At 41.6% G+C, this 18,621-nt stretch overlaps 1 protein-coding gene across 3 annotated transcripts in view; it reads left to right on the forward strand.

Moving 5' to 3' along the window:
* Positions 1-1,094: 1,094 nt before the first annotated feature.
* Positions 1,095-18,621, forward strand: part of MTUS2 (microtubule associated scaffold protein 2) — a 991,417-nt gene continuing 973,890 nt past the window's right edge. For all 3 annotated transcript variants that reach the window (XM_082247669.1, XM_082247668.1, XM_082247670.1), the window contains exon 1: positions 1,095-1,416. The gene's annotated coding sequence lies outside the window, so the exon portion shown is untranslated. The remainder of the gene's footprint in view (positions 1,417-18,621) is intronic.

The following is an 18,621-nucleotide window of genomic DNA, read 5'->3' on the forward strand; positions in this document are numbered from 1 at the left end:
GATCCCTTGTCACTTCCTCCCATACTCGCCGCCAGGACTTTTCCAGAGCCTCTCCAATCCTATGGAACTCCTTACCCCAATCTGCCCGATTATCTCCTACTATATTAGCTTTTAGACGATCCCTGAAAACCCTCCTCTTCAGAGAAGCCTATACTACCCAAACCTAACAACTACACATTTTCCCCATCAGCCCATACCCCACAGTTATTGCCTTTTGTTTCACTTGACCCTCTCTTCTTGATTGTAAGCTCTAACGAGCAAGCCCGTCCAATTCTTCCTGTATTGAATTGCATTGTAACTGTATTGTCTTCCCTTATATTGTAAAGCGCTGCGCAAACTGTTGGCGCTATCAAAATCCTGTATAATAATAATAATTTAATGAGCGCATGCAATTTTTAGGCTTGACAGGTTGGGTATCTATTTCCTCAGTGCAACCTTTTTTTTAATGTATTTTACCAAAAAATTGGATCATTGTGTGCCCTAAAATTAACTTGAGTGTATTTTTTACTGACATTTTACATTTCATAAACCATTGTGCAAATAATGTGTGTCATAAACAACTGGAACTACCACTGTTTTATTCTCTAGGGTATCTGCTTTCAGAAAATATATGTTTTATGTAATCTTTCGGCCTGATTTTTTTTTTTTCTATACATGTTTGCAAAAAAAAACACAAAATGGCTTTGGCAAGGTAAGGGTTAAGAATAGTTCCTGTTGACTGACTGAGTTTAGTTTTGCTTTAAAAGAGTATTGCAGGTGTGATGATATACAGCCATATTAAAACAGCAAGGGAAAGAGTTACTTAAAGGATTGCATGGCATGGAAGCAAACACTGGAGCTATACATAGCAACAGAGTCTGAGTAAGATGTTTCATTTAAATGAAGCACAAATGAGCAGACGGGATAACATGGATCCTTTTCCCAGCAAGTAATGATCTGATCTGACTTGTCCTCACACTCCACCACCTATGGGAAAAGTGCTGACTGCTGCGCTGCCACATCTCCAGCAGAGGGCGCCCCGGTACATGAAATCTGAGCTGTGAGCCTTGCGCTGGGATGATGCAGGCAGTGGATGGAGCACGATTCCAGGGATGAGGATCATCATCTGACAGCTCCCTCTCTATCTCTATCTCTCTCTATCAGTGTGCAGCTATCTCTGGGCGGCTCGGAGATCATTAGCACAGCTTGTTCGGATGGTGCAGCCTCCCTGTGCTGGTGCTCAGTAGGGTCGGTGCTGCTGGAGAGCATCTCACTGGCATTATCATCATCATCAGCATCAGCACCACAACCAGCACCACCAGAAGCCACCTCCAGGTCTCCTTTGTCTGTGAATGGAAGGTGACGCCTCCAGGATAGGTACATCCCGTGCCATCATCACCCACAGGGCAAGGAGGACTGGGAGCAACACCAACTAAGGTGAGCCCAATGGATGGAGATCCCAGTATAGACATCCAGTCCGACCAGTCACTTCCAGTACAAACTTAGCACATACCCTTGTATGAATGCCAGTGCTGGGCGCTGTACATCCATCATTGGAGGATCAGGGCTGCTGGCACTGACAAAGTTTCTGTGATGCCCGACAATAGAAAACAGGGGCACTGCAGGGAACATGGGGTGCGGGATGTGGGGGGGGGGGGGGGGCAACAACAGATCTGTCAGGGTGGCATATACTCAATGTCCTTCATCTAGTTTTATTATAATGAGCAAAAGGTTCATCTCTACATATAGACCTTTATATGGGGATGAATGGAGATGATAACACTTATTATTATAATTTATGAAAGATTATTATTATTAGTAGTAGTAATAGTGATAGTAGTAATTCATAATAATAGTAGCGGTGGTAGAGTTTATAGGCTTTATAATAATAATTATTATCATTAGCAGAAGTAGTAGTAATTAGTAATAATAGTAGAGGTGGTAGCATTTTTATTATTATTTTCATTATTATTATTAATATTATTATTATTATTATTATTATTATTAATAGCAGTAGTAGTAGTAATTAGTATTAATAGTAGAGGTGCTGGTAGAATTTTTAGGGGGTTATTATTATTTTCATTAATATTATTATTATTAGCAGTAGTAGTATTAGTAGTAATTAGTATTAATAGTAGAATATTTAGGGGGTTATTATTATTATTATTAGTAGTAGAGGTGGTAGAATTTTGTTGGTTATTATTATTATCAATTTTATTAGTAGGAGTAGTGGAGGTAGTAGAATTTTTTGGTTATTATTATTAGTAGTAGTAGTAGTAGTAAAAGTAATAGTAGAATTGTAGATGTGGTATGTACTATTAGTAGTAATAGGTATTATTAAGAGTAAAGGTGGTAGGAATTTTTTTGCAATTGTTACTTTTCCTATTGATATTATGATGATGATTATTGTTGTTGTTATTATAATTATTGCTGTTACCATCAGTAGTATTCATTGTTAGTATTAATAGTGAATGGAGGTTGTGTTTTATTTTTATAATTTTATTATTATTATTACTACTACATTATTTTTACTGTTGTTGTTCTATGAATACAATAGGGGCTGTTAAAATCCTGAAAGCTGAAGGTCATGTAATTATTGTCTTTTAGGTCTTTAGCCAAAAGATGTACTATTAGTAGTAATAGCTAGTATTAGTAATATAAGTAGTAGTTATTTTATGTTATTATTATTGGTATTATTATTATTATTATTACTATTACTACTATTACTAGTGTATTATTACCATAGTATTATTAATACAGGTGGTATTAATTTAGGTAGTTATTAATACATTATTTTTGTCATCATTAATAATGTTACTATTACTGCTCATAATAATAATAATAATAATAATGATGATAATATTAATTATTATTATCATTATTATTATTATTATTATTAATATTAATATTATTATTATTTGAATACATAGGGGACATCTATTAAAATCCTATATGTTGAGTATATATTTTGCATATCAACTGAAATATTTGTGTTTTCTCAAATGGTTATTATTTTTTATATTTCCATACTGTTTACTCTTTTGCAATATGAATGGTTAATAAATTTGTGTTTTCATTAAATATAGAAAGTGGGAAGTTTGCAGATTTGTATAAGTTCCCCCCAGTGTTCTTTAACTTTCTCTATCAATGGATGCTGAGGAGAGATAGTTGGCTGGGTCTTTTTATACTAAGGAAGTGTTAAGTGCGGTGATGTGTAAAGCGCAGTACAGAGCAACCAGTCTGATACCAACTGTCATCAATCTGATCAGAATCTCTATAATGTCATTGATTGCTATGAATGGGTTGCTGCACTTTGTATGACTTGACTGGCCAATGCTTCAATAAAAAGACTGAGGATGCTTCTCTTTCAGTGGAGATTGTCCACTATGTATTCCAATACATAGGAATCCCATTGTTTTCTATAGTTCAAATATTCATTGCAGGCTGGTTACATTATTCAGTGATCTCAAACTGTTTTGGCAGCTGATTCCAGTCAGTACTGATATTTTGGTTTAATATACACTCACCAGCCACTTTATTAGGTACACCTTGCTAGTACCGGGTTGGACCCCCCTTTTGCCTTCAGAACTGCCCTAATTCTTCATGGCATAGATTCAACAAGGTGTTGGAAACATTCCTCAGAGATTTTGGTCCACATTGACATGATAGCATCACGCAGTTGCTGCAGATTTGTCTGTTGCATATCCATGATGTGAATCTCCCATTCCACCACATCCCAAAGGTGCTCTATTGGATTGAGATCTGGTGAGTGTGGACGCCATTGGAGTACAGAGACCTCATTGTCATCGTCAAGAAACCAGTGGTGAGATGATTTGGTCTTTGTAACATGGCGCATTACCCTGTTGGAAGGAGCCATCAGAAGATGGGCACACTGTAGTCATAAAGGGATGGACATGGTCAGCAACAATACTCAGGTAGGCCGTGGTGTTTAAACAATGCTCAATAGGTATTAAGGTGCCCAAAGTGTGCCAAGAAAATATCCCCCACACCATTACACCACCAGCCTGAACCATTGATACAAAGCAGGATGGATCCATGCTTTCTTGTTGTTTACATCAAATTCTGACCCTACCATCTGAATGTTGCAGCTGAAATTGAGACTCATCAGAACAGTCAACATTTTTTCAATCTTCTATTGTCCAATATTGGTGAGCCTGTGCGAATTGTAGCCTCAGTTTCCTGTTCTTAGCTGACAGGAGTGGCATCTGGTGTGGTCTTCTGCTGCTGTAGCCCATCTGCTTCAAGGTTCAATGTGTTGTGTGTTCAGAGATGGTATTCTGCATACCTTGGTTGTAATGAGTGGTTATTTGAGTTACTATTGCTTTTATATTATCTCATACCAGTCTGCCCATTCTCCTCTGACATCAACAAGGCATTTTCCTCCACACAACTGCCGCTCACTGGATATTTTTTCTTTTTTCCCACCATTCTCTGTAAATCCTAGAGATGGTTGTGTGTGTGAAAAACCCAGTAGATCAGCAGCTTTTGTAATACTCAGACCAGCCCGTCTGGCACCAACAGCCATGCCACTTTCAAAGTCACCTAAATCCCCTTTCTGATGCTCAGCAAGTCATCTTCACCATGTCTAGATGCCTAAATGCATTGAGTTGCTGCCATGTGATTGGCTGATCAGCAATTTGTGTTACCAAGCAATTGAACAGGTGTACCTAATAAAGTGGCCAGTCAGTGTATTTTGATGGGTTGAATCATCAACTGATATCACATAGGTCGTACAGGGGATCAAATAATCGTATGAAAGAAATTGCTTTCAAATTGATCGCAAAATAATCTGATCATTATTACACATCTTTGGACAGCCGATCACGACATTTCGTCCAACAAAATCCGAAGGGACAAACACGAAAACTTTTGTTGTACGATAGCCTAGCGAATGACAATCGTTTAATCAGTACAGTATGCGTCCGCTAAAAATCGATAGACAAAGACTATGCATGATCAGAAACACAAAAAAACCCCAGAAAAAGCCTGGCTGCCATTGTTTTTGTTTTGCACTATCCGATATATAGCTACGCAACCAGGAAGCTTTTCCAGAATTGTATGAAAAAAGTCCTACATTTATATGCATTGTTGAAATTGATATTAGTATCATGCAACAAAATGCGAAGGATAAGTCGTCCGATTATCGGATCATGTGTACGAGGCAATAGAGTCTTTTGTATCAAGAAAAAGGAGTCCTAATCCTCCTGCTGAAATTGTAATAAGGTGACACTAATGAAAACATAATCCAGCAGGCAGAGTGCAACCTCATTGTGGTGGCCGAGGCAGTTAGAGGGGAGAACTCTCTTCTATTTCCATCCATCAATGTCCCCAGTGGTAAATGTAGCGAATCCAAATATCACATTAGGTTGGGTAGACCCTTTAAACTAGGGAAACACCAATATGATTTTTTTCAGGGGCGATACCGATGCCGATATTTTGGTCACAGCTGATATTTTGTTAATTTTTGTTTAACCACTTGCCGTCTGCTCACGTTGAGTCTACTGCGGCAAAGTTGTTCGTTATCGTCTGACGACGTAGACCTACGTCGTCAGATACTCCCCTTTCTCGGCGGCGCCGGAGGCTCGCTCCCTCTGTATTCAGTCACAGTGGGAGTCGGGCCACGGGAGGAGCAGCGGCGATCGGCGGGGAATCGAGTGTGGAGATCCGCCCGCCTGTGTAAACACAAGCGACAGGCAGGGTCAGATTGCAGGGTTCAGCATAGTTGAACCCTCGATCTGTCCTTGTGTCACACAGTCACCTCCCCCCCAAACGTTAGTAAGCACCAGGCATACATTAACCCCTCCCTCTCCAATAAAATTAACCCCTTCCCTGCCAGTGTCATTTTTACAGTAACAGTGCATATATATAGCACTGATTACTGCAGTAATGTCACTGGTACCCCCAAAAGTGTCAAAAATGTCAGTCAAGGGTCCGATCTGTCCACCGCAATGTCGCAGTCCCGCAAAAAAAAAAAAACGCAGATCGCCGCCATTACGCGTTAAAAAAAAAACACCAAAAATTACAGAAATCTTTCCCTTAGTTAGTAAACGCAATAACTTTTGCGCAAACCAATCAAAATACGCTTATTGTGATTTTTTTCACATTTTTCACAAATACCACCAAAAGAAAGCTCTGTTTGTGGGAAAAAAAGGACGTCAATTTCGTTTGGGTACAGCGTCGCACGACTGCGCAATTGTCAGTTAAAGTTGCACAGTGCCGAATCGCAAAAAGTGGCCCAGACGTAAGACAGCAAAATCCTCTAGTGGTAAAGTGGTTAATGCTTAATGGCTGCCTTGCTGGCACCCTGTGGTGGGTGGGTGGCTGGCACCTGTGGTGGGTGGCTGGCACCCTGTGGTGGGTGGCTGGCACCCTGTGGTGGGTGGCTGGCTGGCTGGCACCCTGTGGTGGGTGGGTGGCTGGCACCTGCGGTGGGTGGCTGTCTGGCACCCTGTGGTGGGTGGCTGGCTGGCTGGCACCCTGTGGTGGGTGGGTGGCTGGCACCTGTGGTGGGTGGCTGTCTGGCACCCTGTGGTGGATGGCTGGCTGGCTGGCACCCTGTGGTAGGTGGGTAGCTAGCACAGGGGCTGAGGGTGGCTGGCTGGTACATGGCCTGTGGGTGGCTGTCTGGCACCCTGTCTGTGGGTGGTTGGGTGTCTGGCACCCTGTGGGGTGGCTGGCACAGGGGCTGTGGGTGACTGGCTGGTACAGGGCCTAGGGGTGGCTGACTGGCTGGTACAGGGCCTGTGGGTGGCTGTCTGGCACCCTGTCTGTGGGTGGTTGGGTGTCTGGCACCCTGTGGGGTGGCTGGCACAGGGGCTGTGGCTGGCTGGCTGGTACAGGGCCTGTGGATGTGGGTGGCTGGCACCGGGCTGCTGTGGGTGGGTGCAAGGCTGTGATACACTCCCGGGAGACTAGTTCTGACTCCAGCAAGGCTGTCCAAGGCGAGGGAGACGGTCTAAGAAGGCAGAATGACGTCACAAAAATATTGGCAATATTGGCCAGTTCTGGGGCCGATACCGATATATCGGGGAAAGTGCATACCGGCCTTGCTGATAATCGGTCTATTCCTACTTTAAACACACTTGCCTATTTTCCACTTCATACGGAACGACAAAAAAATTCTAAAAGCACATGGTCATTAATGAAGAGAGGAGAACAGTTCCTTTCAACTTCCATAGCAAGGCCCCCTTGGACAGGCAGACCCCCATTATCTGAAGGGCCATAGTTGGCAAAGCCTTGGTCTCTCTAGGTATTGAAGATGTTGCCATACTTTTACCAAACCTGAACAGAGTAAAGGAAGGTCATCAATGACAGTCGAGAATTAACTGGAAATGCCTTTTTTTCAATTGTTTAATAGAATTTAAAATGACTTGGTAACAATCTGAAAACTCCAGTCTGTCTCTTGTATTAAGTGTTCTGGCAGTTGTAGCTTAGCAACAGCAGAGCCACTGCTTCTTAACTTTGTAAAAAAGAGTCAGTGCTATGTATTAAAACTAGCAGTTTATATTTTAGGGAATAGCTTGCCTAAAGGAAGAGATGAGTCATTTGGTTCAGACTGAGATTTGACCTAGATCAGGTATATTGGAGGGAATCCGGTTATCTGCGAATCGTGTTCTATCCTTGAATTCATCAACTCCATTATTAGCTCAGACTTTACAACCCTCTGAAAAGCAATCTGCAGTGGATCGCTTTTGACACCACTGTTGACGGCTGGTTGATAGGCATTCCAGAGGCTATACTGCCGTCTCCTGAGCTTATGTTTTCTAACCCCCTGGGGGATTTTTCACTATCTCAGTGGGGATGTTACATGCCATAGCCATGTTTTGTGCAGGCTTGCAGTATGACCCCATTGAGTTCAGGGGGACGAATGTGACAAGCAGTGCGACCTGTTAAACTCAACATGCCATTCTAAAATTACTGCACCACAAGGGGAACCATCATGGCTTGGCAATGTGAATTCTACCCTCCAGCCGCTTTGTATATTTTTAGGTGGGTGGTCAAAGGGTGGTAAGAATGTGGATCATCCGCCTGTTTTTACCACACCTATAAGTGTAACCTATAAGTGGCCATAGATGGATCAAATTTTGGCTGGTTTAGCAGGGAACAGTGACATTTCAATCTCTTTATGGCCATTCCATTCAAGATGAGTCAATCTAACAATCAGCTCCTTGAAAATATCCCCAGGTAAATGTTCATCAGATAAGCGCCTGCAGCACTGATCAGCGGCCAATTGCCTGCAGCGCTGATCAGCGTATTCTGACAGTGGAGGAGTCCACACTTTCAGAATACAATGATGCAAGGAGGAGTATTCCCCCATCCACCTTGCTTTTGTAATTGAGGGAATCCATTCAGTTTTCTTTGATGAGTCAACTGGCTGATCAAAAAAACGCCAGCTTTGGCCAGCTTTCCCCCTGCACTTTGCTTGTTTGTTATATTAGCACACAAAGGCTCCTGGCCTCAACTCAACTGTCCATCATTTGGATATTATAAAGTCCAGATTAACTTTCAGTTTAAATGAGCTGAACAGCGAAATATTCTTGCTCTGGCTTAGCAGGACACTTGTTGGACCTCTACAGATAGACCACTGTTTGCACACAGAAAACAAGAGTCTTTCTCTACAACACATGTGTGAAACACAAGGCCTGTGTACCGAATCTCGCCCTCCGGGCAATTTCATGTGGCCCTCGGACCTCTCCTGCAGCTGCAGCGCCCTCCTTGTATCAGAGAGGAGGACAGAACTCCTCTTACAGATCCTGTACCTCTCTATGCAGCTGCAGCACTCCTTTGTCTCCACCTCCTCTGGTCTCAGTATTCAGCTGACTCCAGCCCTCCTCTGGTCCTCCTCTAGACTCTGCACTTTCTGCTTCCCAGCTCTGCCCCTAGCGCAGCAGTGCACTGTGATGTAAGGGATGGTGGGGGGCTCTTGACTTCTGATCAGTGGCGGCCCATCCATTGGGGGCGCAGGGATGCAGCCTCCGCATCCATGTGTCCGGCGCCCTAATATACATGCAGGGCGCCGGACGCATGGATTCCAATAGGGGATGTTTTTTTTTTTTTTTTTAAGTACGTGATTAGAGCCAGAGGCTCTATTAGGCTTCTATTATGCCCTGAGGCCACCCAGTTGTATGACAATAGCGAATGAATATTCGCTAATTATCACACTGATTTTCCTCCCAGCCAATCAGAAAGCCGGTCATGAGACCCCTTACCTGATTGGCTGAAAAAGAGAAGCGATTTTACTGGCCATTGGCCAGGAAGAGGGAGACGTCGTACGGCCGGAGGAGACTCACAGCCGCTCGGGGAAGGAGGAGGTAAGGATGCTGGGGTGGTAGATTTGATATCCCGTCGGGGGGGGGGGTGTTGGTTTTGCAGTGCCCCCCAAATTTTCATTCACCAGCCGCCACTGCTTCTCATGGTGGGGTGGCTTTTGACATCTGATGTAAAGGGGGGGGGGGGGTGCTCTGAATATCTAGTTTAACAGATATAACTGGCTCTTTGAGGACAACCATGATGCTGATGTGGCCCGTGATGAAATTGACTTTGACACCCCCGCTCTACAACATGCTGGCAGAAGATCCTTTTACCGGTACATATTTTACATTCAGGGTTGTGGATGTAAAATGAAAGCACCACTTTTCTGTAATGTTTAGTGAATGGGCCCCATTTACAGCTGATTAAGTGTTATTGGTTCTGTGAAAATCAGCTTTTTTTTCTGCAAAAGCATTTGATACAATGGACATAATTTTATCCAATTAAAGCCCAACTTCTAACACCCGCACTGCAAGGGTTAAATGCAAATTTTATTTCCTTAGGGCAGGGTAATAAGGTATAAAATTTGGCTAATTGGTCACTTTAGCAGAATCCCTCCAACTATATAACCAGTCTCCTTCAGCCTCCTCTCTCAGTCACAAGCTTACCTTCTCACATGCAATGCAGGACCATTATACGTAGGGACACCAAGAGCCCTTCCACAGTGCAAAACATCAGGGAAAATAAAAGAGTGCTGGATCAAAGAATACAATAAGAACACCGTCTCCCCCTCTACACTTTAGAGATAACAAGCATTTAGCACTTGCAGTGCAGGAAAAGAGTTTTTCTCACCATTCCGGAGTTGGGCTTTAAGCTGCTAATTTATAGCCCTTTAAGAAGCTGACATCTTCAAAAGTCTGGCATAAAATATTTATGTTTCTTCCCAGCTGGGAGAAAAATTGTTCTTATTGTAGAAGAGACGTGAACAAAATGTATGTTGCAGTGAAGTTGTATATCATTTTTATGCATGTCCATATAAATATGTTTAAAGGCAAATCTGGACTGAGACGGCCAATGCCATTATTAAAAAATAATTGAGACCCGAAGCATCCACGGTGACATGCCTCCATCCATAATAATGCATACAGGAAAAATACAGGGGTCATGGGGCTTTAAATGAGGTCACTTTGCAAAAATAAATATAAAAAGTACATATAGTTTCAAATTTATTAAAAAGTAATTGAGCAATAATCCATGATCATATGAAAATAACAAAATATGATAAAGGCATCTAAAACAAAAAACTGACATATAAAAATGAATTATTGATAAAATAAATTCATGTTGAAATGGTACATGCTGTCCCCCTGATCTGGATGGGTCTTCTTGCCACAGACCCGGGAGTGAGGTGTGTCCGGCGCCCTTTTCTAAATGCTGGTTTCACTCGATCCGCGAAAACGCGTAGAGTCTTAGGATGTCAAGATTTATTCTTTTGTTTTTTATCTTTATGTCAATCATGTAATTTCAATCTTCCATGTATTTATCATCATGTACCATTTCAACATGAATTTATTTTATCAATCATGAATTTTTATGTGTCAGTTCTTTGTTTTAGATGCCTTTATCATACTTTGAAATTGTTATTTTGTACTTCGTATGATCATGGAATATTGTTCAATGACTTTTTAATAAACTTGAAACTATATGTACTTTTTATATTTATATTTGCAAAGTGACCTGCCTCATTTAACCACTTTAATACAGGGCACTTTCACCCCCTTCCTGCCCAGGCCAATAATCAGCTTTTAGCGCTGTTGCATTTTGAATGACAATTGCGCGGTCATGCAACACGGTACCTAAACCAAATTTATGTCATTTTTTCCCCCCACAAATAGAGCTTTCTTTTGGTAGTATTTGATCACTGCAAGGTTTTTTCTTTTTTTGCTAAACAAATAAGAAAAGACCGAAAAGTTTGAAAAAAAAAATTTTTTTTGTTTATGTTATAAAATTTTGTAATTAAATACGTTTTTTTCCTGCACTAATGAGCACTGATGAGGCCGCACTGACAGGTACTGATGGGGTGGCACTGATGATGAGGCACTAATATGCAGCACTGATGGGCACTGATAGGTGGCAGTGATATGCAGCACTGATAGGTAGCCCTGATATGCAGCATTGGTGGGCACTGAGAGGCTGCACTGATAGGTGGCACTGATGGGCACTGATAGGTGGCACTGATGCGCACTGATAGGCGACACTGATGGGTAAGGATGGGCACTGGTGGGTGGCACTGATAGATGGCAATGATGGGCAGCACTGATAAGGAGGGCACTGACAGGCTCCCTGAGCACTGATTGGCACCCCTGGTGGCCATGGGTTTTCATCCCTGGCGGCCATGGGTGGGCAATCCCTGGTGGCTCTAGTGGCATCCCCCAAGGGTCTGCACTGGTAATCAATGCTCTGATTACCAGCACAGACCCCCCCCCCTTGTCAGGAGAGCCACCGATCGGCTCTTCTCTGCTCGCCCTGCCAGGCACGAAATGAGGAAAGTCGATCAGCGGCACTTCCTATTTACTATGTGACCAGCTGTGATTGGACACAGCTGGTAACATGGTAAAGAGCCTACATCATAGGCTCTTTACCAGGATCGGAGATACACCGCACCACCGATCACCGCTCTGTGCACCCCCCTGCAAAAGACCTGGTTGATCCTGCTGTTCTCTATCTCCACCTTGTGTTCATGTCCCCAATTCAGCTAAGGATTTTGCAGCTGTTGTGGAAACCTTTACACATGCTCTCACATGCACATGTTTTCAGTGGGTTTCTATGCTGAGCATTTCCTCCCAATCATATCTGAGCAGCCCATTTCATTATAGAGTCACACATGTGGGTGTATACACAGTGGTAAATGACAGACCACTTCCCCCCTCCCTCCTCCATGCCCACTAACCAGCTAAACACAATGGAGGTGGGATATTACATGTAGATTAATGGAGGCTTCACCGCCCTCCTATTTTAAGACTTTCTGACTTGCGATGCTGGAAAAATTGCAGGTTTAATTCCCACAGGGAATAATATATGTACAGTATCTCACAAAAGTGAGTACACCCCTCACATTTTTGTAAATATTTTACTATATCTTTTCATGTGACAACACTAAAGAAATGACACTTTTACTACAATGTAAAGTAGTGAGTGTAAAGCTTGTATAACAGTGTAAATTTGTTGTCCCCTCAAAATAACTCAACACACAGCCATTAATGTCTAAATCGCTGGCAACAAAAGTGAGTACACCCCTTAGGGGAAATGTCCAAATTGGGCCCAAAGTGTCAATATTTTCTTTGGCTACCATTATTTTCTAGCACTGCCTTAACCCTCTTGGGTATAGGGTTCACCAGAGCTTCACAGGTTGCCACTGGAGTCCTCTTCCACACCTCCATGATGACAACACGGAGCTGGTGGATGTTAGAGAACTTGCGCTCCTCCACCTTCGGTTTGAGGATGCACCACAGATGCTCAATAGGGCTAGGTCTGGAGACATGCTTAGCCAATCCATCACCTTTACCCACAGCTTCTTTAGCAAGGCAGTAGTCATCTTGGAGGTGTGTTTGGGGTCATTATCATGTTGGAATACTGCCTTGCGGCCCAGTCTCCAAAGTGGGGGGGGGGACATGCTTTGCTTCATTATGTCACAGTACATGTTGGCATTCATGGTTCCCTCAATTAATTGAAGCTCCCCAGTGCTGGCAGCACTAACGCAGCCCCAGACCATGACACTCCTACCACCATGCTTGACTGTATGCAATACACACTTGTCTTTGTACTCCTCACCTGGTTGCCGCCACACACGCTTGACACCATCTGAACCAAATAAGTTTATCTTGGTCTCATCAGACAACAGGACATGGTTCCAGTAACCCATGTCCTTAGTCTTCTTTTCTGCAATACACTGTTTGCGGGCTTTCTTGTACATCATATTTAGAAGAGGCTTCCTTCTGGGACGACAGCCATGCAGACATATTTGATGCAGTGTGCGACGTATGGTCTGAGCATTGACAGGCTGACCCCCCACCCCTTCAATCTCCGCAACAATGCTGGCAGCACTCATACGTCTATTTTCCAAAGACAACCTTGTGATATGACGCTGAGAACATGCACTCAACTTCTTTGGTCAACCGTGGCAAGGCCTGTTCTGAGTGGAACCTGTCCCATTAAACCTCTGTATGGTCTTGACCACCACGCTGCAGCTCAGTTTCAGGGTCTTGGCAATCTTCTTATAGCCTATGCCATCTTCATGTAGAGCAACGATTCTTTTTTTCAGATCCTCAAAGAGTTCTTTACCATGAGGTGCCATGTTGAACTTCAAGTGACCAGTATGAGAGAGTGAGAGCAATAACATCCAATTTCACATACCTGCTCCCCATTCACACCTGAGACCATGTAACACTAATGAGTCACATGACACCGGGGAGGGAAAATGGCTAACGGGGCTCAATTCGGACATTTTCACTTAGGGGTGTACTCACTTTTGTTGCCAGCGATTTAGACATTAATGGCTGTGTGTTGAGTTATTTTGAGGGGACAGCAAATGTACACTGTTATACAAGCTGTACACTCACTACTTCAGTGTTGTCACATAAAAAGAGGTAATAAAATATTTACAAAAATGTGAGGGATGTACTTACTTTTGTGAGATTCTGTATATCCTCAACCTATCTTAGGTTTTCTGTAGGTGCTTAAGTGACCTCCCCTAACTCAAATACATACAGGTATATTATTTGGCTTCTTCCCAAACTTTTTTAAAAATGGGAAATTCATCACAGCCAGCTCCCATGGATTACTAATAGCACATGTTACCTGACCATATTGTCTTGAATTCTACCCAAACTGGCCTTTCTGTGTGTGTCTGTATGGTTATGATAAGTACATAAGTCTGCAACAAGCTCTCTTAGGTGTGGGTACAGATGCGGATGCACCATAGATGGTGTGGTATATATGTTGCACAATTTTTGATTATACTTTATTAGTGAATAAGAAAAATATTCTCAAATGGGCTCAATACATATTTCAACAAAGAATAAGTTATCTTAGCTGCTTGTATAACCGCATGTCTTCCTTTTTGTTCTTTTTAAATGTGTTGAAAAATGCAGATAAAATATTCACAAGGTCTGATTTCCGTAAGCTTGCTTACTGACCCATTGATTTCACACAATGCAACAGAGATAGCTTATGCTTATTTATTTATTGTAGAACTACAGGCATTTTCTTTTATTTTTCATAGAGTAAAGGAGGGCCTAATCCCTCAGTTTTTTTGTTTTTTTTTTTTGTTATCTTTGTTGCATTGGGGAGATGTCCCTTCACTTTCTGACCCATAGCCAAAACAGAAAATGAGAGGAAATTCCTCCAAATATTTCCTCTCTATTACCGTTTAGGTGACTTTCTTTCAACTCTTACTCTTGGTGGTAACAGTAAACAGAGAGGATGAATCTCCTTAACAGGGACACAGGGAGCAATAAAAACCTGACAGCTGTTTTAATCCCTTTCCAATCTACCCAAAACAACAACAACAACAACAACAACAGCAACAAAAGTTTTGCCTTTAATTATACATTAAAGCAAATCTGATGAGCGTATGGGTGCATGATGGCATGTGCAGTCCTTACATGGAATTATGCACATGTGAATTTGCATAATCTAAATTAAGGACAAATTCCTATGGCCATAACAACCTATGTTCAAGCATACTTCCAGACATAAGAAATTCATTAAATATTATTTACATTCTGTTTTTATAATTTCAAAACCAAATATTTTTTTTTTTTTAATTGATGAGTTTTCTCTGTTTGTGAATTTAATGATAAAATGTGTGACTATGGTGATTTAAGAAAACAAATACTGGCATTTCATATTTAAGCCTAATTAGCCAGGCTACTACTCCACTCATACATGATTTGTAAATAATAATTGCCGCAGATTTTTATGATGCTTAAAACATGCCAAATTAGTGATCCCACATATCTGATAGCTGGTAATCCTGCTAAACAGCTAAAAATTGCACCCATGTGATCAAGGATCAATAAATGCATTTTATAATCAAATACATATGTTGTCTTTAATGATAGTGCAAAGCAATAAAAACATATTAGACAGAACACTTATTAAAATGTATGATTGGCTCTTGCATATTTCCATTTCGAGGGTCTCATAACACAGTGCCCATGCATGTGCTCAGCCTTGTTCTGGAATGTGCATGTATCCTTATATACATTCCCTTCAATGGCAGGCGTTACCTGCACAATTTGTAAAGCCTTTCTTCTTTTAAAGTCAGCAGAGTGAGCAACTAATATTGATAACTGAATCAATCAAGTCATAACTTGCAGCAAATCCGGCCAATTCACTTCCAGCTGGGTGTGTCATATGCTTTGCCATTGATTTCAATTCACTAAGAGGACAACTTACTAGTTCAGTTCCAGACCGACCGCCAAAACAGGAAACATGGACTCCTCCTCTCTAAATAGCCTCTAATTTCTTGGTGGGACTAGTTCTTAGTGGGATCCCACTTCTAATATTGCAGATTGTTGTGGGTTGAGAATCCCTGTCTGTGGTTATTAAAGATGAACTTCACCCCCTGGGATTGATTTACTAAGAGTTGAAAGTGCAAAATCTGGTGCAGCTCTGCATAGAAACCATCGGATGGATGAAAAACTGACAAACGGACCGTATGTGTGAAAGGGGCCTTAGTAAGTCAACCCCTTTGTGCTATTTGTTTTTTTTATCCTTCCCCTCTTACTTGGTTTCCTGGGTCATCTTCAAAACACATACTCACATGTCCAATCCATCTTTGCCCTGTGAGTATGTGTTTTGAGGATGACCCAGGAAACCAAGTAAGAGGGGAAGGATAAAAAAATAGCATAAGGGGGTTGATTTACTAAGACTGGAGAGTGCAAAATCTGGTGCAGCTGTGGATGGTAGCCAATCAGATTCTAACTTCAGCTTGTTCAAAGGCCTCTGCGTACCAGGTCCTGCACTTCCATCTTCATTGCTCACATCTTCAGAAACCAGCTGTCTCTTTAGGGGTTGTATCCTAGTTTAAAGCCTTCTGCATAGGATTCATGATGTGAGAATCTCAACAGGCATTGGGCAGCGGAGGATATCATTGTATCTGATTTTTTTAAAGGGGGGGGGATTGGTTTAAATAAGAACAAAGGAGCGAAGGTCTTCACTAAGTGGCCCAACAAAAGAGTAGTATACTTCCTCATTCAGTTCTATCCTTCCTATTGTGACAATGATGTCATGTGGTGGGCAATCCTCTGCAGCCCTAAAAGTGGGCATCTTTCTGCCTGTTTAGGGGGCCCCAATGGCCACTCTGTAAAGAAAATAGCGAACTGGTAAATGTTCCTTTACACCAGTGGTAGTCAACTTACTTGATATAGGGGGCCTCAAGTGCAGCCCCTGACATCAATTAAGAGCCACAAATAATATTAAATTAATGTAATGTTGCAGAAAGCTGTCAGAGACTGCAGACACGCTAAAGAAATATTGTCAAGAGAAGAATGTAGATAATTGGACTTTGTTGGCACAACGACAGGACAATACGTCGTAAAAAATATATTTTTATTTTAAACTATTAAAAGGGTATACAAATATACAAAACAAACATAAGCAAAAAAACATAATTTTAAAATAGTTGCTGATAATATAGGAATCAATATGTGTGAAAACCCACACAGCCACCTAGTTGGAAATATATAGAGCATATATATATATATATATATATATATATATAGTATATAAATAGTGAAAAGACCGTAAATACTCAGAGGGAGCCTTTAAGTGGCCAACAGATAAGGCTGTAAATTCCAACGGTGGTGGTGGGTTCACTAGATCATAGTGATGGGATAGTCATCTTATTCAACATAAAGTTCTCTACATGTTTCGCGTAAAAATGTGCTTCTTCTGGAGAATATCATTATATGGACTAGTTAAGCAATCACAAGGTGAAATATTGATTGTAGGGTACATAAAGAGATTTCATATATATCAATCAACAGTTGCTAATTATTACAGCAGAGGGCCGGCATAGGTTTATGGTCCAGAACCAATGGTGGAGGTGGGGGGATATTTAAGATGGAGAGATGAACCAATCCATAAAAAGAGTGGTTAAATTTGAGGTTGGAAAGGTCTCCAGCAGACAAGTTTTCAAGGCACGGCAAAACAATAGAGGGTATACAAATATAAGTGTATCCAAAGAGTTGGAATACTTGGTGTTGCCAAAAATTGTAGATATGAGGATAGATATATAAAGTATATGTCACTGTTTATTATACAAGATGACACGTATTATGCATTCTGGCATAGTGAGAGAAGATAATTTTTATGCATAACAGATGTATCCAAAAACTCCGTCCAGTACAAGCTGGGAGATAGGCTACACCTTGTAGACTGCCGGCCTGGGAAGTGAAACCTGATGATAGACATGCTGGGGCACATAAATGTCTCTGCTGAAGCCGGGGGGGGGGGGGTTGGTTTAAATAAGAAAAAAGGAGTGAAGGTCTTCACTTAGTGGCCCAACAAAAGAGTAGTATACTTCCTCATTCAGTTCTATCCTTCCTATTGTGGCAATTATGTCATGTGGTGGGCAATCCTCTGCAGCCCTAAAAGTGGGCATCTTTCTGCCTGTTTAGGGGCCCCAATGGCCACTCTGTAAAGAAAGTAGCGAACTGGTAAATGTTTCTTTACACCAGTGGTAGTCAACTTACTTGATATAGGGGGCCTCAAGTGCGGCCCCTGACATCAATTAAGAGCCACACATAATATTCAATGAATGTAATGTTACAGAAAGCTGTCAGAGACTGCAGACATGCTAAAGAAATAGTCAGAGACTGTGAGCATGCTATACAGTAGGAGTAGCTGGAGACTGCAGACAGTATTCATAAAGAAGAGAGGTTTTGGGATGTGCCTCCAACCCTATATCTGAGAGGACAGTATTCGGGGCACAATTATAGACTGGAGACACATTGGGGTTGATTTACTAAAACAGGAGAGTGCAAAACCTGGTGCAGCTATGCATCGTACCCAATCAGCTTCTAAATTCAGCTTGTTTAATTAAGCTTTGACACAAAAAAAAACCTGGAAGCTGAATGGTTTCTAGGCAGAGCTGTACTAGATTTTGTACTCTTCCATTTTAGTAAATCAACCCCATTATATGAGACTGTTAGAGACTGTTTTTCCAGCCCCTTTACAAATCAATATTTCATATTTTTTTTTATAAACCCCCCTTAATTTTTTTCCAACTATATTTGAGTAAATTCCAATATAAAACATTGGAGGGGGTTAAAAAATAGAGAAAGGATAGGAAACAAAAAAAGAAAA

The sequence above is a fragment of the Pelophylax lessonae genome (assembly GCF_965119305.1).
Source record: "Pelophylax lessonae genome assembly, chromosome: 2".
In the NCBI taxonomy this organism is placed as follows: Eukaryota; Metazoa; Chordata; class Amphibia; order Anura; family Ranidae; genus Pelophylax; species Pelophylax lessonae.